The following is a 26,139-nucleotide window of genomic DNA, read 5'->3' as shown; positions in this document are numbered from 1 at the left end:
AATGTTTTATGTTTTACTGCCCATTTACACATGTGCACTTTACTAGAATGTTATCTATCTTCTGAACACACTCTTACCTTAGATTTAGCAAGTTTCAACAGGACATCTGGGAAAGATTCCCTGTCATAACTCAGAGCTCTCCCCATCTAGTGTCTTGTCTCCAGCCTTTGGAGCTATTTGCTAATAGCAATCTCATCATACCATCCCTTCTACAAATTTATCAAACCCAATCTTGAAACAAGTTAGGTTTTTTGCCCCCACTACTCCCCTTGGAAGGCTATTCCAGAACTTCACTCCTCTGATGGTTAGAAACCTTTGTTAAATTTCAAGCCTAAACTTGTTGCTAATCAGTTTATTATATACATGTGATCTTGCACAAACGTTGGCCCTTAACTTACATAAACTCCTCTCCCTCTCTGGTGTTTATCCCTCCAATATATTTATAGAGACCTTTCAGATCTCCCCTTAGCTTTCATTTTGTTAGGCTAAACAAACCAAGCTCCTTAAGTCTCCTCTCATAAGGTAAGTTTTCTGTACCTATAATCATCTTAATAGCCCTTCTCTGAACCTGTTCCAGTTTGAATTCATCTTTCTTAAACATGGGAGATCAGAAGTGCACATAGTATTCCAGATGAGGTCTCACCAGTGATGGTAATAACGCTTTCCCTATCTCTTCTAGAAATACTTCACCTGCATCCTAGGACTGCATTCGCCTTTTTCACAGCCACATTATATTGGTTGCTCATAGTCATCTTGTGATCAACCAATATACCCAAGTTTTTCTCCTCCTCTGTTGCTTCCAACTGATTCATCCCCTGCTTTTAGGAAAAAATCTTGTTGTTAGTCCTTATGTGCGTGACCTTGCATTTTGCACTATTAAATTTCATCCCATTTCTCTTACTCCAGTGTTTAAGATCATCCCATTTTCTTGCATCTTCCAGACCTCCTACATATTGGCAATACCTCCCAACTTTGTGTCTTCCGCAAATGTTACGAACACACTCCCACTTTTTGTGGCAAGGTTATTAATGAAAATATTAAATAAGATTGGTCCAAAAACCGATCCTTGAAAAAGTCTACTAGTAACCTTGCTCCAGCCTGATGGTTTACATGTTGGCATGATCCCTTTAACCAGTTCCATCTCCATCTTTCAATTCTCATATTAATCCCCATATTCTCAAATTTAGCTAATAATTTCCCATGTGAAACTGTACCAAATGTCTTACTAAAATCGAGGTAGATGTGATCTCCTGCATTTCTTTTGTCTAGAAAATCAGTTATCTTCTCAAAAAAAAAAAAAAAAAAGAGATTACGTTGGTCTGGCAAGGGCTAAGTCTTTCCAATGGGTATATAACATCTCTCATGCTGGATCAGACCACTGATTCATGTAGGTTGACATCGTGTCTATGGCAGTTGCCAATACTTGATGCCTCAGGGTTGAGGCAATGTCTGATAAAGTATTCTATATGCCTTTTTTTAAAAACTAAAAATCAGATGTGCGAGAGATATTACCTCATTTGCTAGACAACCTGCTGAGTAACACTATAACAAGGTTTTATGCTATTTGACTCTTGTCATATGGATGATTACACTGTAATTACAAGCAAGAAACAGGGAGAACTTTGAAATACATTTTGTGGAACGGATTTAGAATACATTTAAATTAGAGTGTTCAGGTTCCCAAATGATTCACTTGATAGCCTCAGAAATCAGAGTTGGAGGGAATTTATTAGGTCTATCCCCCTCATCCAACTGAGGGTAAGATTACGTTACTCATGTACTGTAGTATACTTTCTAGTGCTTTTGCCAATCAAATTTCAAGTGTCACTCCAGAGAACTAAGGCTTCCACCACTTCCCTTGGGAAGCTATTCTGCAGCCTAGTAGATTTCATTGTGAAGTTTTTCCTGATATTTAACCTAAATTTTTCTTCTCAGCTTCATCTCACCCATTAGTCTCTTCCTATCACCTTCTAACTGTGAGTTTACCTAACCTTCCTGAAGTCTTGTTTAGACGCTGAAGAAAATATTTCCTACACACTGAGACAAACAAGTTACACCACCCAGTAGCAGCCTAGCCCAAACTTCATTTCAAAGGAATTCATCCCAAAAAGGCATTACTCTCAATGGTGCTTGGTCAAAGCTGGAAAGGAACAATTTTATTCTGTTGCCTAGGCTGGCAAAGACTATGATGAAGAGATGCTCTCAATGAAGGCATCCCTTGCATACCCTAATCCCACATGTTCTCAACTAATGCCAACACTTTTTTATCTGTGCTGAACCTCCTCAATGGAGGGAGAGGTTGCAGCTGCCTTCTGCTAGCATAATGGAGTAGCTCACAAGGCTAGGTTGAAGCTAGTCTCTCATTAGAAGTCTGAGATTTATATATCATGCTTCTTTTGTAGCCCCCACTCCCTCCCCAAACACACACATTTTTTCCCCAAATAAAATGCATTTGGTTCCATATTCCCAAGGAGTCTGAACAAACAGGGAAGAAACACCATGAAAGGTGACCAGGGAGATTTTACTTTTATTTCCTAGAGTTCAGAATAAGGTGGCTCAGGTTGGGGGTAGAGTCATTGTTTTTATTTGTTTTAGGAAAGGACTCCTAGTTGGATTGAACCCAACCCTTATTCCTGCCATTGACACCTAGCAAAAGGGTTACCCCCTCTTTTCCTTTTTCTTGAAGCTATAGCCTAGGCCACGCCCATACAGGCTGTTTTCCTGTGTATACAGCAGCTTCTGAAATTAGTATTAGAATGTTTACAAAATATAAAGAGACCTGCTGCTGGCCACACATTGTCCTATGACAACTGCTGGGCTGAGCCCCAGGGGTAAGGATGGTGGTGTAGAGAGTAAGAGAAACTTGCACTTACACTCCAACAGCTAAAATAGGGTCCAGTTAAGATCAGAAAATAGTTGTTTTATGTAATGTGACAGGGCCAGACCGCAGGGCTATGAAAGGGTACTGGAAGGCATGTATATTAGCCCCAGGCTCCATAAAGCCCTCTTCCCTGGGTAACCCAGCTGGGGCTAATTGAAGACAGTTGGGCCAATTAGGCCACCTGGAGCCTATCAAAGAAGCTGCCCCGGCAGTTAAAAGCCTCCATTTCAGGCAGGCCAAGAAGGCTGAAAGGGAGTTAACAGCCAGAGGAGAGGAGGCAGAGCAAAGCAAAGCAAAGCAAGCAAAGCAGAGCGAAGAGGAGTGAAGTGAAGCGAAGCAAAGCGGAGCGGAGCGGAGAGGAGCTGCCCTGCCCTGCCCTGCCCTGCCCTGCCCTGCCCTGCTGCCACTATAGCTGCAGGGCTTGGGACTATCATCCACGGCCGCTACCATACCGAGACAGAGAGGCTCCAGCCGGGGAAGACACCACAACCCTTCACGCCGGTACGAGGGAGCAGTCTACAGGCCGGGGGGCCACGGACAGGCGGCCCAGGGAAGGTAGTAGGTCTCCAGGACTAAGCAGGGTGAGACCACTCCTTACAGGGTCCCTGGGTTGGGGGCCCGGGGAAGAGGGCGGGACCGGGTCCCCCCCTCCCCCTGCACTCCCCTCCCCGCCGCACCACTGGCACAGCCGCTGAAGCGCAGGATCCACAGGGCAGGACAGGCGCACCCTGCCACACTGGTGTCAGAAGTGGGATTCAGCATGCGCAGCGGCTAGAGAGAGGGAGAAGGAGAGAGAAAAAAAAAAAAAAAAAAAAAAAAAACCCCAGGAGGGTGGGGGACTTTTCCTTTCTTCCCCTCCTCACCACAATGGACGACGTGGTAAAGGCACTCATACAAGCCACGGCGGCCCAGCAGGAGGCCACCCGGGCCCAGATGGCCACCCAGCAAGAATCACTGCGGCTTCAGCAAGAGACTAATCAGTTGTTGATCAGCCAGGCCAACCAGGACCGGGCCCTTTTGCGAGAAGTAGTGGCCCAGCTGAGGACCCTGGCTTCTCAAACCACAGGGCCGGATGGGGCGCGAACACTACGTGCCACCGGCTATCTGCAGAAGATGACTGGGGAGGACGATTTGGAGGCGTACCTCCTTACTTTTGAGCGGGTCGCCGCACGTGAGGCTTGGCCCCAGGCTCAGTGGGCTGGTATTCTCGCCCCCTTCCTGAGTGGAGAAGCCCAGAAGGCCTATTATGACCTACCCGCGGCGGCGGCGGCGGACTATGCCCAGTTAAAGGCAGAAATCCTGGCTCGGTCGGGGGTAACGACAGCCGTGCGGGCCCAGAGGTACCACGACTGGAGATTCCAGGAGGGCAAGGCTCCGCGGTCGCAACTATTTGACCTCGTCCACCTCGCCCAGAAGTGGCTGCAACCAGAGGTCCACCGGCCGGAGAAGGTCCTGGAGATCCTGGTTATCGACCGGTATATGAGGGGGCTGCCGGCCGACCTCCGCGCTTGGGTAGGGCAGAATGACCCCTCATCTTATGACGACTTGGTTGCACTAGTAGAGAGGCAGGTAACGGCCAGGGGTCTCACCCGGCCAGTCGGAGGGGACTTGCCCCGGGTCAGACGACCTGCCCCAGTTCTGGGGGTCCGGACGCCCGAGAACCCGGCAGGGACCAGGTGGAAAGCGAAGGGGACTGAGGGCCCACCGGAGGCCACCAAGGGACGGGGTGATGCGGGCAAGGAGGACAGAGCTAGACCCCCTAGCCCAAAGAACAAAGGGGTGTCTAGAGCCCCCTACCGCTGCTATGCGTGTGGGGAGTGGGGACACATAGCTGCCCAATGTCCCAACACCGAAGAACCCATGCAGTGCAACCTGGGAACCTGGCCGGACTCCTGTAGCCTAATCCACCTCGTAGGGGTTGCCCTAACCCCCCACAGATACACGAGGCCGGTGAAGCTGAACGGAGTCAAGACCCTGGCACTGGTGGATTCTGGGAGTGCCATTACGCTCATCTCGGGAAGATTGGTGAAGCACAGCCAATTAGCACAAGCTAAACGCACGGGGGTGACATGTGTCCATGGGTCCGTAAGCTACTACCCCACCATCCCAGTGAACATTGAAGTTCAGGGGGGTCACCAGAGTGACAGCAGGAGTGGTCCCTAGGCTCCCATACCCAGTTCTTATAGGAAGAGACTTTCCGGGCTTTGGGACCCTCCTTCCCCCAGAGGGGCCCGGGGGAGGGGAGGAACCTGAAACCCCCGGGCGGGCCCTCCCCTGTGAGGACCACCCCCCGATGTTCTCTGAGATCGCCCAGGATCTATTTCTAGCCCCAGGGAAGGGCCGAAAGACCCGGGCCGAAAGGAGGGCGGCTAAGGCTTTGGGCACAAGAATCCTGGCCCAGGGGCTAAAGCCCGCCATGGTAGGCAGACAGACCCGGGCGATAGCCAGAGAAACCTGGGAGGAGGAGCCCACCCCGGGAAGGAATGTTATTGATCATGTACTCCAGATGAGGGATCGGATAGCCCGAGTGACCCCCATTGTGCGGGAACATTTAGAGAAAGCCCAGAGGGCCCAACAGGTCCACTATAATCGCCACGCCATGGTTCGACGATTCCAGCCAGGAGACCAGGTGATGATCCTCGTACCTACCGCTGAGAGCAAACTGTTGGCCCAGTGGCAGGGGCCCTATGAGGTGGTCGAGCCTGTGGGAGAGACCAACTATAAAGTACGGCAACCAGGGCGCCGGAAGCAAGAGCAGATCTACCACATTAACTTATTAAAACCATGGAGGGCCCGAGAAGCATGTATGACCTTCACCCAGGAGGTAAGCGCGCCTGAACAAGTGAAGATATCCCCTGATCTAACGCCAAACCAAAAGGCCGAGGCAGCAGAGATGGTAGCCCGGAACCAAGATGTCTTCACGACTAGCCCAGGCCGAACAACGGATGTCTTTCACCACATCGTCACCAGCCCTGGGGCGAGGGTTACGATGAGACCCTATCGAGTACCCGAGGCCAAAAGAAAGGAGATTAAGGCTGAGGTCAAAAAGATGTTGGAGATGGGGGTCATAGAAGAGTCCCATAGTCAGTGGTGTAGCCCAATTGTGCTAGTACCGAAGCCAGACGGCACTACGAGATTCTGCAACGACTTCCGCCGGCTAAACGAGGTATCTCGGTTCGACGCATACCCCATGCCTCGTATAGATGAGCTTGTGGACCAAGTGGGCAAGGCCCGATTTCTGACTACCCTAGATCTGACCAAGGGATACTGGCAAATCCCACTAGCTACAGAGGCAAAGGAAAAGACGGCATTTTCAACACCAGATGGATTGTTCCAGTATACGGTCCTTCCCTTCGGATTACATGGGGCCCCAGCCACCTTCCAGCGCCTAATGGACAAGCTGTTACGCCCTCATGCTGACTATGCCGCTGCGTATCTGGACGACATAGTCATTCATACCCCAGATTGGGAGACACATCTGAGGAAGGTGGAAGGGGTACTGCACACTTTGAGGCGGGCTGGCCTCACCGCAAATCCCGCCAAGTGTGCCATTGGTCTAGCCGAGGCTAGATACCTCGGATACATCGTAGGGCGGGGCACAGTAAGACCCCAGCTCAACAAACTGGAAGCCATCCAGGATTGGCCTCGGCCCAACCGAAAGAAGCAGGTCCGAGCATTTTTAGGGGTGGTAGGGTACTACCGACGGTTCATCCCCCATTTCGCCTCCAGAGCCAGCCCCCTGACGGACCTTATCAAGGCCCGGGGCCCAGACATGGTACGATGGACCGCAGGGGCAGAGGAAGCCTTCGCAGACTTACGGACGGCCCTCTGCAATAACCCCGTACTCCTTGCTCCTGACTTTACAAAGGAATTTATTCTGCAGACCGACGCCTCAGAAGTGGGGCTGGGGGCGGTCCTGTCGCAGATGGTAGGTGACGAAGAACATCCCATTATGTACCTCAGTAGGAAGCTCCTCCCAAGGGAGCAGAGGTATGCAGTAGTGGAGAGGGAGTGCCTCGCCGTCAAGTGGGCTATGGAGGCACTCCGTTACTACCTGCTGGGACGCCACTTTACGCTGGTGACCGATCACGCGCCCCTCCAGTGGATGCAGCGGAACAGGGAGAAAAATGCGCGGGTGACCCGGTGGTTCTTGTCCCTCCAACCTTTCCGGTTCACCATACAGCACAGGGCAGGACGTCGCCACGGGAATGCTGATGGTCTGTCCCGGGTCCACTGTCTGACGTCCCAAGTTGCCCAAACCTGGGGGCTTGAGCAGGGGGGGAGGATGTGTGACAGGGCCAGACCGCAGGGCTATGAAAGGGTACTGGAAGGCATGTATATTAGCCCCAGGCTCCATAAAGCCCTCTTCCCTGGGTAACCCAGCTGGGGCTAATTGAAGACAGTTGGGCCAATTAGGCCACCTGGAGCCTATCAAAGAAGCTGCCCCGGCAGTTAAAAGCCTCCATTTCAGGCAGGCCAAGAAGGCTGAAAGGGAGTTAACAGCCAGAGGAGAGGAGGCAGAGCAAAGCAAAGCAAAGCAAGCAAAGCAGAGCGAAGAGGAGTGAAGTGAAGCGAAGCAAAGCGGAGCGGAGCGGAGAGGAGCTGCCCTGCCCTGCCCTGCCCTGCTGCCACTATAGCTGCAGGGCTTGGGACTATCATCCACGGCCGCTACCATACCGAGACAGAGAGGCTCCAGCCGGGGAAGACACCACAACCCTTCACGCCGGTACGAGGGAGCAGTCTACAGGCGGGGGGGCCACGGACAGGCGGCCCAGGGAAGGTAGTAGGTCTCCAGGACTAAGCAGGGTGAGACCACTCCTTACAGGGTCCCTGGGTTGGGGGCCCGGGGAAGAGGGCGGGACCGGGTCCCCCCCCTCCCCCTGCACTCCCCTCCCCGCCGCACCACTGGCACAGCCGCTGAAGCGCAGGATCCACAGGGCAGGACAGGCGCACCCTGCCACAGTAACTAGAGTGAGACAAACCAGGATCTGCTGAAAACCAGTGGTTTGTTTTAAAATGGATCCTGCCCTCAATCTATAGTGAATTAAAAGATCATGGTTGATAGGTCTTCTCCTTAGCTTCCTAACCTATACCCCATGCTCTTTTGATCACTATGGATCAAAGGCTGAAATCCATTTTAAAGAAAGATTTACATGGGATTGCCCTCCTCTTCCCCGCAACCTTCCCTCCTATCCCTTATTAGTGACAGAGAACTCATATTCACACTAAAGTCATGGGGCCATTTTCATGCTTTGAGTAAACCCCTGAAGTCAGTGGAATTACACTACTGATTAATTTTGCACAGTAGTGTTTGAGGACCAAGAACTGAAAAAATAAAAACTTGTCTAAAAGAAACAATAACGTACTACATACCTGCTGCTATTCCATAATAATGACAAGGGCTTTTATAGCTTTCTTAGAAGGTGAAAGAAACTAGCTTTGACAGCCTGCCTATGTTTCCCCACTGTGCAAACTTTCATGGAAAAAAGACCTGAAAAGCTCTATAATATGTAAGAGTTTTGCAAGTTCGGGATGTTCTTGTGCTCTATTTGTTTGACAACTGCATACCATGAGTATGAAGATTTGGAGGCACTTTACAATACTAAGAGATTGTGCAGGAATCTGTTTTTAAAACTACAACTTGTTTTATCTACAAACTGTATTTAAAACATCATGTAAATTAACAACACTTATTAAGGGCTAGAAAGTCAGTTTATGATATAGCCCCAAGTAAAGTGCTGCCCGTGGAACAGCTGGGAAAGAGACTGTGACTATGGGACAATCTCCCTCTGATATTCCTGTTGTTTGGAGGAGGGAATAAACTATGCCAGGTCCATATCTTCACAGTGTGTGCTTTGTGACGTGCTGCTGTAACTACCTCACTAGACACTACACATGGGGGTGGGGTGAAACCAAGGCTCCACCTATTCCCTACCCCCTCCCACCACTTCCTATCTATCAGAGTTTGCATGGCATTGGGAGCAGGAGACTGAGAAGAGGGAGTCGTGTGTGACTGGAGTAATTATTCTGGAATAGTTTGCTACACAGGAAGTTATTCCACAATAACTATTCTGGTCAATTTCTCCATGTAAACAAGGCCTCAGTGGTTCCCCAGAGCCTGCTTTTCCTTGCATAAAGGTAATGGCCCAAGACTCCCTCGCATTTGCCTGTGGGACAATTCATGAACTGGCCCCTCTCAATTAATATGATAAAGTAGATTTGCCTGGGTAAGAGCTAAGCCCTAACCATATAAGGAACTCCGCACTTGTCCCAAGAATAGTAAAATAAAATGAATAAGTTGAGTACTCTTACTAGTGAACATTGTTGGAACTGAGCAAGATGACTCTACAATCCTGGAAGATCCATCATGGAATGTGGATGTTCCAACGGGTAACTAAAACATATCAGGACATCGGATAGATGAAATTCATCTAGTTTGAGATTTTGTGAACCTTGAACTATTGCTCCTTCTTCTGACACTGGTATTCTGTTTCTGACATCAGTGCTACCCCTCTCATGAGCAGTTGCAGGATGTCTGGAGCTTTGTAGTTCAGCTTCTGAGAAAAGGAGAAATCAATGGTATAGAGTCTAGGTATACTTCAAGTGTTAACTTACTTTGTTCACACATATACCAGTGCTGGAATGGAGACATCTGTCCTGGAATGGAGGTAGTCACAGACAGCATGCAGGCAATACTTTCCTCCAGAAATGTCACCCACAGACCAATGCCAAGTTTCCAAGGAACTACTCTGCCCCAGGAATTGCGTCCAAATAAAGAGAATAAAGCAGAGAGCAAACCCTCTGATACCTGTCACAGCTTCTCTCAAAGGACTACTCAATAATAAAACTATCACCACATTTCCTTAAAGACTAAAATCTTCCTCACACATCAAGAAAAAGAACTGGTAAAACAATGCAAGACAGCACCATCTGGTGACCCCTGCCATAACAATCTTCTTCAGGTTCACAAAGAAGTTCAAAATTTGGGAAATTCTTTTCCTTTCTGTGGTTTTCAGGAACACCATCAACTTTATTTCTAGCCAAATTCAAAAACTGAGTTAAAAGTAGTTTCAGAATCTTCATCTACCCAGAATGTCTCATCAAATTTTTTTTTTTAATAGTTTTTTTACAATTTTTTTACAGTCATCTGTTCCTATTATTCTAAAATGTTTCTCTGCTCCTGTTGCTGTGTGAAAGGCCCACATAAACAGGTACACTTGATGAAATAAGGCCCCATCCTGCAAATAGATACCCTAATGTAGTCCACTGCATCATACAGAGTTCCAGTGATGCAATTTCAAAGTCACTGAGATTCCAGTTGGGGCACAGGCATGCACAGTACCACATGCGTAATGGGGTGCTAAACTGTATTATACAGTTCAGCCACTAGGTGGCACTGTCTGTAAAATACCTTGTTTAAGCTAACCTCTGCAGGGCATTAAAGGATCTGACAGTGAACACATCTGGCATGCATCTATCTGAGAAGTAAATTCTGTAGTCAGTCTATATCTGGTACAGAAGCCCAACCTACTAGTAGCAACCTACTATGTACAACTAGCACATGACAATATCTATTTGAGACGCAGCATTGCCTGCTGTAGTCAAGTCGACGGGGCACTAAGCTGGGTATCAGAAAACCTGGCTTCTACCTCCAAGCAGCCACTGATCCTTTATATGTCTTCTCTGCTAAGGGCTTGTGTATATTTCCCTGCAGTTCAGACTGTGCAGGTGTGAATGGCAGTGCACATCAAAGTGCTGCACTGTAATTCCCCTATAGCGATGCTGCGGGCACGAACCTGAAGGCTCCCAGTTCACATTAATGAAATCTGCCTCAAACAGGATTACATGAATGCAAACTAGGAACCTTTTAGTTTGCACCTGCAGTATTCCCACAGGGGAGCGATAGCGCAGCACTTTGGTGCTCACTGTTATTCACATCCCTGTAGTCCTAACCACGCCCAAGTAGTATGGACAGCCTCAGATTGCAAGTACTTCAGGCCCCAACTTTGCAAGGGAAACAGTGAAATTGACTGAACACAAAGTGCTATCAGATGCACAGAGTGAACAAACTAAAAAAGAGCAAGAATTCTCTCCTCTCTCTCAGATATAATAATCTTCAACTGTCACTGAGGGAGGTGGGTGGAGAAGGGTCACATTAGATACAACAAGTTTGCTTAGCTCTATTCAGAATACTAACCAATAGTTTCATTTGAAGTAGGCAGACTGAAAGACATTACCAAAAGCATTCAGCTGCATCAGCTCTTACACAAAGGTGAACATGAAGCACAAATCCTTTTAGCTGTGATGCAAATGAGAACATAACAACAATCACACAGTTTTTAAGTTTAAGAAAATTGCCCACGTTAGGCTTCTGAATATGATAGCTGCACCCAATTAACATATAGTGGCTTGATCTAGGCATTTCAAAAACGTAATTATATTGCTAAGTCTCTTATTCTAAAAAAAGAAATCTACCACTCTGAAATAAATCACTATTTACATCCATGTAATAGTGGAACTTTTAATATCAATTCTAAATCAAAAGCTCTCTGACTGTATTTCTAGTGCTTGTATCAACAGAATCAGTACCAAAGACAATTAGGAGTCTAACAAACCAAAAATAACCAAGGATATTGAGAGGCAGAACTCTCATTTTGTTCAATATTCACTGAGGTGGGATTAGGTTTGCCTAACAATGGATAGTTTTCCAGACCACACATAATGCAGTTGTTTGTTGCAACCAAGTAAACCAGCAACGGAGTTAACCTGCCCTTGATGTGTCTTTTTTGGTTTTACTCTGATCCAAAAAGTTATGCTTTATTTTCATTTAAACTAGGGATGCAGGCAGGGATACCGGTTCATATTTTGTTTTCAAAAATTTGCTTTATATTCTCCCAGGCTTTTAATGCTTCAAGGGGCCTATTTGTGTAACCATAACATCTAGCATTAAGTCTCAAATCTCTTATCCTCTCTACCTCCCCTTACTTTTCCTTATCTACAGTCATCCACACTGTCTCCACCAACTCATTCCCTTTTCCCTGCTATTCTCCCTTTCAGCCTGTCAGCAGTCTCCTGTTCTGTTCCCTGACTTCTCATGCCTCTTCCACTTCTCTACCTTGTCTGCAAACTCCTTGTGCATGTACTCAAGTCCCACTGCTTTGACTGCCTCACCACTAGCTTTAACTCTTGGATCCCCTGCTGTCCAGTCTCTGCTGCCCACCCCCTGCCATCCCCTCAGAAACTATTCTTACCAAGATCACTAGAGACCTCTCCCTGGCCTTTTTCTAGTTTTCTTCTCTATGCTGAGCCTTTGCAATATTATTGCTGCTTAATTTTGACAATCAGCCATGCCCTCTATCTACATGCTTTTCCCTTCTTGGAGTTTTGAAACTGCTGTCCTGGCTTCCTCTTATTACTCCAACCTTTTCATCACCTTTTGAGGGCTCCTTCTTACAACCTTTCCCTTGCTGTTTTGCAAGGTTCTGGTCTCTGTTTCTTGTCTCTTGAGTTTTCTTCTTACACTCTTTCTTAGGGTCCAGATGCCACCTCCTTGCTGACCAGTTCCAGCTCAACCCCAAGCCCATCTTTATATTCTCAGTCTTATATCTCAGAGTCTCTTTCTGACTTCTCTGCCAGGAAATCTAACCAACTAATTCAACAAAATATGATGAAACCTAAGCTAGACCTAAGGGTGATGTTCTGACTGGAATCTTCATAAGGGTTAAGATAGCATTCCAAAGACAAATTATCCCCAAGTGGATGTCATTTGATTAAATTGGTGGATGCAGTAAGATTTCTACCATATCAGGCTGCAATCTCATGAGGCATGCAATCCTCACCAGACTTCAACTCATTTGCACAGCATCCAGACCAGAAACAGAGATGAAGACTTTTCCCCATTTTAGATCTGACTTGAAGCCAAAGCTCTAGAGGTTGGCTTGAACAAAATGAATCTGACTATACACCACCATCCCCGCCTCCTCAAAAAAATCAGGAGTGGGGAGGAAAGTTGAATTTAAATTTCTGCTTTGGGCCCATCTCAAGAATGTACTCTGTATATGTTCTTCTGAATAACCACAGGTAGGAAGTGTCAAAGCCATCTCATCACAAACAGTGGACAGCAGGCAGATGACCTTTTAAATCATGTTGTTTTATCTCCCAGCATTTCCAAGCTGCCCTAAGCACTAGACATTGCAAGCGTGTATTAGTGCAACTATTTACTTTTGGTGGGCATTTACTGTATATTTCTACTGTACCACTTGCTGCAGTGATAAAAGAATGCGTCTTCTCAAAAGAAGAATGCCTGAATAGAAATTGTTCACATATCCATGAAAGCAAAGGGAATCTAGCTATGAGCTGTAAAAAGATAAAAAGTTCCATCGAGCATGTATGTAACTAAAGAAAGAAGAAGAAGCTATAGCTGACAGTGACATTTATCTGGGATAGGATAAAAGCTAAATCCCATTAAGAGAGCAAAGGAAAATAATATAACAAAGCATCAAACTGTGAACCCTTTTTAGCTTTGTGTGAGTTCTGTTTCAGCCTCTTCAGACTAAACGAGGAGGCTTTGATTTCATACTGAGCACCTTTCCTGGGGGAATACACTTTCAAGAAATAACTCTCCACCTCAATGCCTCTACCATGAGAAGCTCATGTACAAAAGCATAGAGATCTCTGAAGTTCACTCACTGGAATTAGTCAGCACTTCCACCAAGTGAAGGACAAAGCCTGAAAAACTCACTGGACTTTGAATGGTCACAGGAGAAGGGTCTGCAACATGAGGGACTCACAGAAAGGGTGGTAACAGACCCTGAGTGAAATCCTGGCCCAACTGAAGTCAATAGGAGTTTTACCATCTCATTTTTTTCCTTCTTTTTCCCCCCATTTATAGATAAGAAGGAATGGAACGTGAAAAGATTAGAAATTGTGCACCTTTTACAAATTACACATTTTTTTGTGTTTATATTCCATTTTGCCCAGTTTACGTAGCATACTTCAAGTTTTATTTTATAGTTCCTTTTCATCTCCAGTCACTTAGTTTCTTAGCCAAAAGTATGGTCCCACAGAGAGTTTCAAGTTCCACTGATGTGCATGAACCATCACGTGAAAAGGAAAACCTTCTTATGTACAACTATTGAAGAGTGAAAAGTTCCAAAGGGGTAGCCGTGTTAGTCTGTATACGGCAAAAACAACGAAAGTCCTGTAGCACTTTAAAGACTAACAAATTTAATTTCTGCAGGCATAAGCTTTCATGGGCTGTAACCCACTTCATCAGATGTAAGGAACAGAAATCAGAGAGGAGGTATATATATACATCTAAGGATAAGGAACAACAATGGGAAGTTAGGTATGAGCAAAGTCCATTCAGTTAGAGTAGTTGAGGCCTATTCACAACCACTGATTAGGAGGTGAGAATGTGTGAACAGTGACAATTACTTCTTGTAATGAGATAACCATTCCAAGTCCCTATTTAGACCCAGTTTAATTGTGTCGAGTTTGCATATGAGTTCCAGTTCTGCAGTTTCTCTCTGAAGTCTGTTTTTGAAGTTTTTTGTAGAGTTTTTTTGAAGAGTGATAGAGTTACGTTAGCAGCAACTGCACTGATTTGCAATAATCCATGACAATGGAAAAGAAAAACATTTTGCAGTATGTGAAAGGAGTGGAGTGAAGATAGTGATCAGAGTCTAGCAAAAAAGGAAGGAAGAAAACAGATGGACAACACTGGGGGGTTCCAAAAAGACAGAGTTTCACTGCAGCACAGATGTTCATGGCACATGGAAGCATGGCTCAGATAAAATGGCTTAGTAGGAACTCTTGTTTTCTTCATTTTACCTCTTATAGGCAGCTATACTTTTTTTTTTTAAATGATAAAAAATTGCCTGTTTTTTATGTGCTTTCAGAGTTTCTAGGTTTTTTGTTTTTTGTTGTTGTTTTTTTTAATTTCCTAGAACTATGACTTAGAAACCAACTTTACAAACAATTACAACCTTATGTACAACCTCACCCCTCCTCAGCATGCAGTTCCATTTCCCATTCCATTTTCTTGCTTCCTTCTTGTTTAAGGTTACAGTAGGACTACACACAAGAATTCACCTATGCACAGGAATGGTTTAAAAATCAGGCTCTGAGTGGATTCATTACCTGAAAGTCTCGTTCATTCTCAGTCATTGACAAATTCTGTGAATTCTTTCATTCTTTGGTGTGAGATTATGGGCTGAGATGTATTTGTCTGAAATGTAGCATAATCACTTTCTGTTGATGAAATAATGCTGACACCTTAAAGTAAAAGGTTGTACAATGTAATGAAAAAAGTATTGGAGAGAGTAACTGTGTGGAATTATCATATGATCAAAGACAAGCACAAGGCTGAGCACCAGACTGGAAGCTCAGAAAGAAAGAAAGCAGTTATAACATGGCTCAAGTAAAGTTAGGCTGAACTGTGGCCTTAATGAAGAAGGGACTGGTTTCCAAAGCTAAGAACTGTGAGCTGTAGACTCACCTAGGATGATGTATGTTTTGTGGAGGATGATTGTAGTGTGATAAAGACACAGAACACAGTTCTAATATTGGTTCAGGTCATTTAGGACTAGATTTTGACATTAGCCAGGACCCTAAGTGTGACACATAAACTACATCAATCCAGGAATAGCACCAGGAGGGATTGTGACTCAAAGAGATCACCTGAGTCACAATACCGTTCATACTTCCTCCCAGGCAGAGGGTAGTTTACTGCTAGCTTATATCAGCAATAATTTACTACCTTCTGCCTTGCACTGGCTCAGCTATTCCGGTTAGTGAGTCGGGAGGGGTAGACCAACGAGCCACCCATTTCCTCCCCTCTCTGTGAGTCTCACTTCTCAGTTACTTCCCCCCACACCTTCTTAAGGGAGGGAGAAAACAGATGAGCAGCCTCACTTACTTCTCTGTGCCCAAATTTAAGATCTATTCCCTCCTAACATCCTTTGCATGGGTGCATAGTCCAAGTCACAATTTATAATCTCTCTGATTCCATTTCTTCACTGCTCATGTGGGACAGTCCCCTGCCTCGCAGTGGTGACATGGAACTAAGTTAATTAATGTTTGTAAACTACACTGGGATCTTTGGATGAGAAGCACTATATATCAATGCATGCTGATCATGAACATTTTTCAGAGAAAGCAAAAAGAACTGCCAACAAAAAAGGCAGGTTCCATTGCAGGGATAGATCAATGTTATTCTATTTTTATTAAAATATGCAAAATGACAACTATATTTAAGATTTTTAAATATTAATGAATAGTTCTAATTATGTTGCATCAATAGACTTTCTACTTAATTTGCCTAGTATTTTCCTTTACATAACCAGGGATCTTCATAAAAAAATCAGTGGCAAATTTTCAGCCTTAGTGATGCATTTGCAGCAGTTTATATTGTTAAGGCTACCTTTGCAAAGGAGAAGGCTAGAAATTTAGGTTGGGGTTTTCAGGAAGTTAGGCACCAAACTTCTGAGGATTTTCAATAGGATTTGGGTTCCTCGCTCTTTCAGGTTCTTTTGAAAATCCAATCTTTCTTTTTTCCCCCGTAGTGAAGAGATGACTCACCACTGGCACCTCCATATCAGCACTCTTGACTGTGATATCCCCACTCACCTTGAAGAGCACCTTATTCCATGAGTATTACCTTACTCCACCAATAATCCCTTTGATTTCCACAGGACTTCTCCTGGAATATGGGAATACTCAATGGGAATGAGTAAGGATATCATATTCTGGCTTTATGCTCCCATAAAACAAGAAATGAGAAGAACATAGCTGTATGACATACATCCTTAGCACAGTAATCTAACTTTTCCCTCAGCTTTCATTGGAGCATGCAATACATCCCCATGTGTCTTAGACCCACAGTGCAGCTAAATATTTATTACAAAACAACTGAATTTTAAACCTATTGTTTTGAAAAGAATTCATCTAATCTTGAATCACACCCTTTGAATCTTAAGATAAAATATCTTTCATCATGGGAGAATCTCATATTAAACATATCAAAGAAGCAAAAGCCTCAAGTATGCAATTTTTTCTTTTAATATCAGATATTAAACATAAATCTTGTATCTTAGTTGGTATACTACCTGGACCTCAGTCAGTGGTCTAGAGTATAGTCACTGCTTAGGTCACTGATTTTATCTTCCCAAGAATCATCTGGATGCTGATGCCAAGAGATGAGCTAATGTCACAAAGTGTTCCAACATCAAGTTAAATCACTAAAGTAACTTAGAAGCAAAAAAGCTGAGAGAGATTTTTCACTCTCAAACTGTTCTATGGATAAGTGATTATCTATTTTTATTAATATCCCACTCACACCCACACACTGGAATGGTGCCTTTTCCTCATAATCCTGTTTCCTTATATATTGTGATACATTACCATTCTTTCTGAATTCTGACATAGGCAACATTGATGCAAATTATGCATCTCAATAAGATTGCTCTGCTAAAATACAGATAGATGACAAAAAATGTGTATCTCGGTTAATTAAAATTCCAGGGTTTAAATAACTTTTATCATGCCCAGAGACAGAGATAAATGGATGAATAGATAGAGAGATCCATATACCACATGCATGGAATAACATTCTGCTTTAGCAGACAAGAGGATGGAATTAACAATTGTTCTCTGAATGATAACAGTTCTAAAATGCCAGTAGTGCAGTGCCTCTGTACCTAGTGACTCCTTTTATTTGTGCATTTATAGATTGTAAAAAAAAAAGATAAATTTTTAAATCTACTCAAGGAGCCATTTTTAAAAGGTTCTGCAAAAGAGCTTTTTGAATACCAAACAGTTCATCACATGAAGACTTTATTTTACTTGCACAATATAAAGAAAAATTTCCCTGATCATATCTCAGGCCCCTGTGCTACAAACTGCTTAGCTTTACACACAAGTAATGATGCCAATGAAATTATGCCAATGAAAACTTTATACACAAGAATTCCCAGTTAGTGGAGAGAGATAATGTGGGTAAGTATTTGTAGGATTGGGGCCTTAATGAGTAGTCAGAGGCTGCCATATCAGATTAAAAAGGAGAATTTTTCATTAATTTACAGGTGAGCTTCAAAAGGTTCATATGTTCTGTTCGGCTAAAGCAACCAAAACTTCAGATGCTTCTGCAAATGTTATGCAAGCCTCCTGGTCTGAAAAATTGAGTTTGACACCATGGAAGAACAGCATCTCCCAAGTATTTCTGCATCCTTCCTATGGGCCAGCCATAAGCAAGTAGCGCAGTCATACGGAAATGAAAACACAAAACAAACTGTCAGGACTTTGATTCTGATCTATTTTTCTGGAAGTTGAATATTCTCTGAAAAAGGAAAGTAGAACAAGGTTTGAAGAAATCAGAAGGTTTCAGATATTTCATGATTTCAGAGATTCTCTGTATTATAATGAAGATCTTTGATTTCCATCCTTTCTCATCATTCAGATATAAATGGATATTGTATATTGGCTTATCTAAAAATTGTACTAAAGACAATTACAATGAAAGATACTTGATTTAATATTTGACCACTCAGACGCCAAAATAAATGCCATTTTGCTTGTAATTGTCCATGAGACCTCATTTCCGAGAAACCACTGTCTCCCACCATCTTACAGTGTATTTTGAGTTTACTGAAAGCAAAGGGCTTAATACTTATTCATGAAAAAGTTTTTTCTGCAAAAAGAACAACAGGACTGGTCTTAAAATAACTGGATGCAGGCAAAAATAATTTTATATATGGGATTTGCCTCTCACTGATGGAAAGTGTTCACAGAGATAAATCAAAGCAGAAGAATTAAATATTTGGAGAGCAGGCACCTTCCTCCTCAATTTACTCTTTTATCAAGCTGATCTTTCTATGGTATTTTAAAAACATAAGAAACTACATGGCAACTACTGGATAACTGCTGGGTAGTGGGGAGATTGCCACTAATGAGGAATACAATGTCCTGATAGACAAGGATTCTGAGAGCAAAAGTACTCTTTGACTAATGTTATAACCCCCAGATCTTGCCTGGCTGTTAGGGCTCCTAGTCAAGGGTCATAAATATAGGGAAGCGAGCTCTCACCCACTAGCACTAGGTAGTGCTGCAAGACTCTGATAAAAGTAAGACACACACACAGACATTCTGGTTCAGAATAATATAGGAAACACTGGCAATGAAAAGAACTTGAAACACCTGTCATAACAAAAAGATATTGACATGAATAACCCCCCTGTGGCCAAACCTACACAACTTCATTGGTTAATTGCTTATTAATAAAAAAAAGTTTAACTTATTCCCAGCCACTCAACAATATATGAAAAGGCTTATGATAACTGATATTATTGCATTGTTTGGTTGACTGGCTTCCAGGTGTACTGTTGAATAGATATATCTCCTTTTCTTTTCTTCCCTCTTGTGTACACAATGTGAAGTATGGGAAGACTAAAAACCTTATATAAAAGTTTAAATCATCTGAAGTATGAAACCAGTGTCAGGCAGAAAGAACCCACGTCTGCTTATTCTTTTGGAATAATCTGTTAGCAAACATTTTTCACTTGTGACAATCTTCAGGCACACCTCCTACCAGTTTCTTTATTTGCCTAGTTGGATTCTATTTACTTCCCAAAGTGAAAAAGTATATATCTAATGGAAATATATGTTGCAGCATCCAGAGAAATAATGCTATTACATGCATCTGAAGTCTCAGCACCTCAGGAAGTGTTATTTGTAAATATGTTACCCTGCTCATGCATAAAGTTTTCTACATAAAGAGACAGATTATGGCAAAGCCCTGTGTGGGACTGTAAGCAGTTCTACTCACTGCTTTAGCACCTGCTGGTATCAAAGCATGGTGTTACAGACTTAATCTCCAACACCCCCTATTGATCACCACGTTGGTCCTGCAATGGCTGGTCTCTAGCAGTGGCTTTTATAGTTTTGCCTTCTAGCCATGTCACCCCTTTCCAGTTCTGTCCCCTTCTGGGGTAACAGAAGTCCAAACAAACAAACAAACAAACAAACACACACACACAAGAAACCCACATCATCAACATTCAAACAGCAGATTCTCCTGCCCCTCTTGGGGCACACTGAAGTTCCCTGCTTGTCACCCCTACGCCCAGGGACTGCAGAGTTCCTTCTTTGCTCCGTAGGCTGAACACTGCTTCCCAGGACTTTTTCCCCAGAGGCCCTTCTTCTTAGAAGGTTTCCATACTGCTTTGCCTCTGGCAGCTTCTCCTAGAGACCTCTCTGCTTCTTACAGGCCCTATTCTCAGGTCCTCTCATAGGAGCCTGACCAGCTCCCTGTGGTTCTCTCTCCAGTCTGCCTCTATCAGACCCCTCCCAGGGAGCAGGAACTCCCCTTGCTCCTCCCTTCTCAGTCTGCTTCCCTGGAAGTTCTCCTCTATCCCTAGGTAGCTCTCCCTCACACTGACACAGCAGGGGTCACTGATGATAAGTAAGCCACCAGAGTGGGATCAGCTGGGGTAGCTGCTACATCACAGGAAAGGCTGAGCCCAACTCCTCTTAAAGGGCCAGCCAGCCTGTGACAGGGTCATAAGGGGGCAACAAAGTGAAAAGGGGACAAGGAGTCCATCAACACCTCCTTTCATCCCTGTGAAGATGCCTGCCAGTACCCCAGTTCTTGCTTTACCTCACCTCTACGATGAAGAAAGTATAGAGCTACCGCTGGTGCTCTGTCCCAAAAGGGAAACAAGGAGGAGGAGACATAGCCCTGTCCCCTCATTCAATACCAGACAGCAGTGCTGAACAGGTGCAGGGAAGTGCAGCCTGTTAAAGGGTATATCCTTCCTTCCTTCCTTCCTCTGACCTGTAGGAGGAGGAACTGTAGCTAAATCAACCAAAATAACTTTAGGGTCTCTAACTGGGAGATGTATTTTGCACCCACCCCAAAGCCAGCTCTGCATCCACCCCTTGCCAGCTGCAACTTATCAGAAGTAATACAGCCCCAAATAGATAGTTCTGCATTTTAAAACAATAGGCTAGTGTCCTGTTACTTGAAAATATATTGCAACCAGCGTCTGGATCACTCCGGTGGTTGTGCCTGCATCTGGTGCGCCCTAGGAGTTCTCTTCCAGACCGGCTAGAACAGCTCTTTTACTGTTGATACACTTATGGCTGTGGACTTGATCCAGCTAATTCCTGCTAGTGTTCCAGAGTAAATCTCTGAGAAACCTGGCAATATCCCATTGCAGAAGTTCTGGGAATATTTTTTGGTCATTTCAATTCACATAGTTTGGCATGGTGTTAATCCTCCTAAGTTTCTATATGCATGTTGACTTTGAAAACTTGGGCTAATTCAACACAAATCTCATTTGAAATTGTTGAGTTTGTTGTCAACCTCCATGGAACCAGATGGGGGGATTGCCCAGTTCCAATGCAAACCACTGCATTAGTACATGGTCATTCAACATGTTTCTGAACCTTAGTAACAAAATCTAACAACAAATCTGCTCGCGGTATGTAACAAAATCCAAAGCAAAAAAGTTCCATGTGCCCTGGGTTTTTGTTGCAAGCTTTTCTCTTGCCAAGCTTCAGTGACTGGGACTTTTCAAGACTAAGAATCAGTTACCACAAAGAAAGCAAATCTATAACTCCCACTACTACTTCACATGCCCCAAAGCATCCAGACATCCATAACACACAATAGGGATGCTGTACAATGTGCTTTGAATCTTTGAAAAGAGAGGGACAGTATATTTTTCAGCACCCAGGGCCTGAAGCTAATGGCCACAGAGAGAGAATCAGGTGTCTTTGTGGAAGGCTATAGCATGTCTCTGAACACCCAGTCAAGTAATTTATTTCAAAAGCTCAGAAGTAGTTCACTGTTAAACCTCAGCACAATAAAACTTTCCCCACCCCATGCAGCTAATTAGCTCCCTGCCATTGCAGATGCACGCTGTTCTTTGGATGGGTTTAATCTACATAGACATCTGCATTAAAATAAACAAAGTAAAAAACCATAGCTAACTGACCCTGCAAATGATGTTTCCACTGAACACAAGGAAGAACAGAAAGGAAGTCATAAATGGAGACAGGCTTTCACCATGTCACTGCTTTGGCAGGACACAGTATGGTATCTTGAAATCTTCTTTGCATCATTCCACCATTCCAGACTGACTTAAACCTTTCTTTGCAATATAAAAAATTATTCCTAGGTGTCCTTGGAGGTTCAGAACTTTAAGTGCTACTTGTACATACATGATCTGTGTTTTGATACAGCCAGGCAAGCTTTGCAAGATTGCATGGGAAATGTAAAATTAAATACGCATAATTTTACATTAACTGTGTCAATAAAGCATTAGGAGATATTGCTAATATACTTAGCAAGTGTATACCCTCCCTGAGCTGTGGCTCCATCCTCCTCCCTGGTGTCTGTTATGTGGAGCAGCTTCTCTCTGGGTTCTTTGTTTCAATGCCTATTGCCGCCATCCAAGGTAACCGTCTCACAGTGCCTAGCACACAAGGTGTTGTCCCCTAGGAAAATGACTTCTACTCTTAACCAGGGGTATGATTCAAGACACAATAAATAAGATACAACAATACAGACCCCCAAAATTAAATGCCACACCCCAAAACAACAATGCAACAAAAGGGGACTTTTACTGGGAACAGGAAAAACAGGTTCTAGGGAAGGAAAGGGTTAAGATTAAGAATACAAAAAATTCCCCACCTCCCAACATTCACAACTGTACCACAACCCCCAGTTCCCTCTCTGGCATTTTGCCAGGCATATGGAATGTGTAGGATGAGTGCAGAGATGGATGTAGCAGTACCGCAAATGTTGTCTAGCTTAAAAAATAAATAAATAAAAATGAAAGAGGCCCTCTCTGTTTGTTGGAAGAACTGTGGTGTCAGTGTCCCTTGCACAGCTACATTTGAAAGGGCATTTTAAAACATCTTCTCTATAAAAGCATGTGATGTTCCTAATCCACGTTAGCCTTCATGAGATCATCTTAAAAAGGTTTGATTTTTCAAAGCAACAGATGCAAACTATATGTCTAACTGCCTGCCATTTGTGCCTTTGCAAAATCTCCCCTAGTTTGCTATATATTCATGGTTTATTTAGAAAAACCATGTGGAAATAGGAAAGTAATTTCAATCAATACGATCACTCTGTTGTAAATCTGTACTAGGATTGCTATATAATTCTAACTGAGATACACTCTAACCATTTGAAATCCTCTTCTGTTTTCCAGGCTTCTAAACTACTTCAATAGACTTCAGTCCTCTTGGAGATATATCATCATCATCCTCAGCTACACTTAATGCACAAATGCTTTGCAGATTTCTGTGAGAGTAGATTAACTAATTTATGTTATTAACTAATTTATGTTGTGCAGTTAGTAGAATGTTGCCAGGATAATTGAAAGTGAAGGTTAAGCAAGGTAGACTGAATGACTTCCATGGGCTTAGGTAGGACTCTATATTAGAAACAAACCAGATCAGCAAATTAAAGCCCTTTTTGGAAATGATAGAAGTTCATATTTGAAACTGATTTTGGATCCAAATTTGTCACTTCAAGACTCTATATCTATACATTATGTTCTGACATGGAAAACAATTGCATTCTTTATTTCTGCAGAGTCTGGTGTATGTTAATCTTCTAGAATTTCTTAATTAGCTTTTGGTCACAAAAAGAAAGTATCTATTAGATGTGTATAGCATAGATAAATTGCTTTGTATGGGCTTACTCCTGAGAAAATAAAGAATAGATACCTGTTTTCCAAGGTTTGAGCAGCACTGCACTAATTTCATAAATGTGTAACAGAAAAATAATCACCAGAACTTTCAAGAAAGACAGTAAATTTCTTTCCTTAGATTCAGTTTAATTGTTCCTGGAGAACATACTGAATACTCAGGAATTGAGAATCACTGTCCTGACGATGTGGATTATCAAAAACATGATGATACAAACTGCTATTTTATTAGACTTTTGACCCTGCACATTATTATGCCTCATAATGTCTATCCACAATACCATCTGAAAAGAGAAAAAAAAATTCTAAAAACATATGCTGTAATAGACTAAATTTCAGAGGGCAAGGGGTGGGGCAGGTTCCCATAAAATCAGTTCCACTCCTTAGAAATGGTGGGCGATGTATTAGCCTTAACCATTTAAAACAGCATATCTTATACCCTCCTCTCAATTAGAAGAAACAGAAAAGGATGACTGGAGACAGAACTGAACTTAGTTCTGTCTTTACTCATGTAAAAATATCTTTGGTTTTAATATGATTTTTTTGCATAAGCACTGCAGGTTTGGCCTTATTCAAAGATGAATTAGAGAGGGGTGGTTAAGGCACTTGGTTTCACATTCTGAAAATCTGGGTTCAATTCCCAGTTTTGCCACCAGCTTTCTGTGTGACCTTGACCAAATCTCTTGATCGACAGAGCTGTGCTTCAGCTCCCCATCTGTAAAATAGGGATTTTTTTTCCTCCTATCCTTTTCCTATCTTGTCTAGCTAGACTAGACGTGCTTCAGGACATGGTCTGTCGATTACTATGTGTTTTGTACAGCACCAAGCACAACCAAGCACCAAGCTCTCAGGAGAGCTGTTTGGTGCTACCAGAATGCAAATAATAAATCATTTATGTTTTGATACGTCTTTGTACTAAGCATCTCAGAGCTCTTCATAATAAAAAAAAATAATTAGGAAACGTATGCTAAAGCATAAATGTTCAATTCACACAGATGCAAAACAAGTCAATCAATTTAATCAAGACATAGACATTAATCGCATTATATGGATTTAAAAAAGCTTGCTACAACATTGACTCAGCCAGAAATAAAGAACTGACAAGGTTCTTAAATATAATAAAGCAATGCAAAAATGTCTTTTAATTATAGAAAAGAACGTAAAATTGTTCCACTATGTAACCAGAAACCATTGTAGCATTATCAAAATGGGGGTGGTGTGCTTGGATCATTTAATTTTTTTTTTTTTATAATCCTAGCGACTATACTTTTCAGAGGCCAAAGACTGATGACGTTATGAAAAACTGCTTAGAGTGCAGCTAATAGTGAATTACAATAATCTAACCTGAAGGACTAGAGTACAGTTTCATGGCTTGTTGAGCTAACACACTGCACAGCAGGTCTAAGTCTGTCAGCATTCCTAAGATAAAAACGCAGAGATTTGTGATGCTAAAGGTGACATGCTTCATAAGTGACTTCCCTGAATCACAACCACCACCAAGGTTTCTTGCATTAAATGCTGTTGAGTCAAAATGAAATAGTCCAAGGAAATCGGAAAAAGCAACAGAGGCATTTGAAAAGTGACAAAGAATTATTAGAAACATTCCTGAGGAGTTTCAGCATTTATTTTTTATGGATATTTCTGCCACACTGAGCCTCAAAGACGTGAAGGACTATGAGCCAGTCTCTCCCCCTGGGCTTGGAGTGTGCAGTAATGGGAAGAAATCTATGCATCAACTGTCCAAAAATGCTAGTCATACGACATGTAGATGCTACTTCAAAGCACATTATCTGTTTTTTTAAAAATGATGCAATAATAGATCCATGAGAGGCTCAATAATAAATCCAGTATGAATCCATCAACTATTTTTTTAATGTAAAATTTTTTGTTCCTAACACTGAAACAAAAATTAGGGTTCTAATATTACACATTCAGCTCTGCCAACATACCTAAATCCAATGTGCAATGTCACTGCTATTCTAGATGTCAATCCCGCCTTATCTGGAGTTCTACTGTGTTCTGCAGACATATCTTCACTTTGTGGATGGTACCCTTTCCCCTGCAGAGAGCCAGGAATAATTCTGTGCTAGGAATTCCTGCCTTCTCCCACTCCTTTGGTTTCTCTTGTGCACCACTGGGCACGTGGAGGGAGCACAGAGGCTGGACCTGTGCCCTACTGATGTGAAAGGTACGGGGGAATGGAGGATGGGACTCCTTGCATTCACACCCCATTGCATACCTATAGAGCAGCAGGGCCAGATATGGCCCCCCTTGATCAATAAACTGATTTTCCTGAATATGAGGATCTAATAGCAATTACCAGAACCAGAATTATGCAAGCACTTCACACATCTCTGCCACTAACCTAGTCATGATGTGCAACATCTTTACAATTCCATCCTCTTCAGAGTAGTCGCCCAGTCCTAATGAATTGCTTAAATCTGTGTGGTGCTTTCATGATCTGGGTCAAATGTGCAATAACAACTAATATAACAGTTTTATAGTAGTTTATTCTGCTGGTACTAGGAGTAGCACCAC

The sequence above is a fragment of the Emydura macquarii genome, unplaced genomic scaffold (genome assembly GCF_026122565.2).
Source record: "Emydura macquarii macquarii isolate MOO-44397 ecotype Brisbane River unplaced genomic scaffold, CSIRO-AGI_Emac_v2 contig_587, whole genome shotgun sequence".
Taxonomy (NCBI): Eukaryota; Metazoa; Chordata; order Testudines; family Chelidae; genus Emydura; species Emydura macquarii.
Note: the sequence above shows the minus strand (reverse complement) of the source record.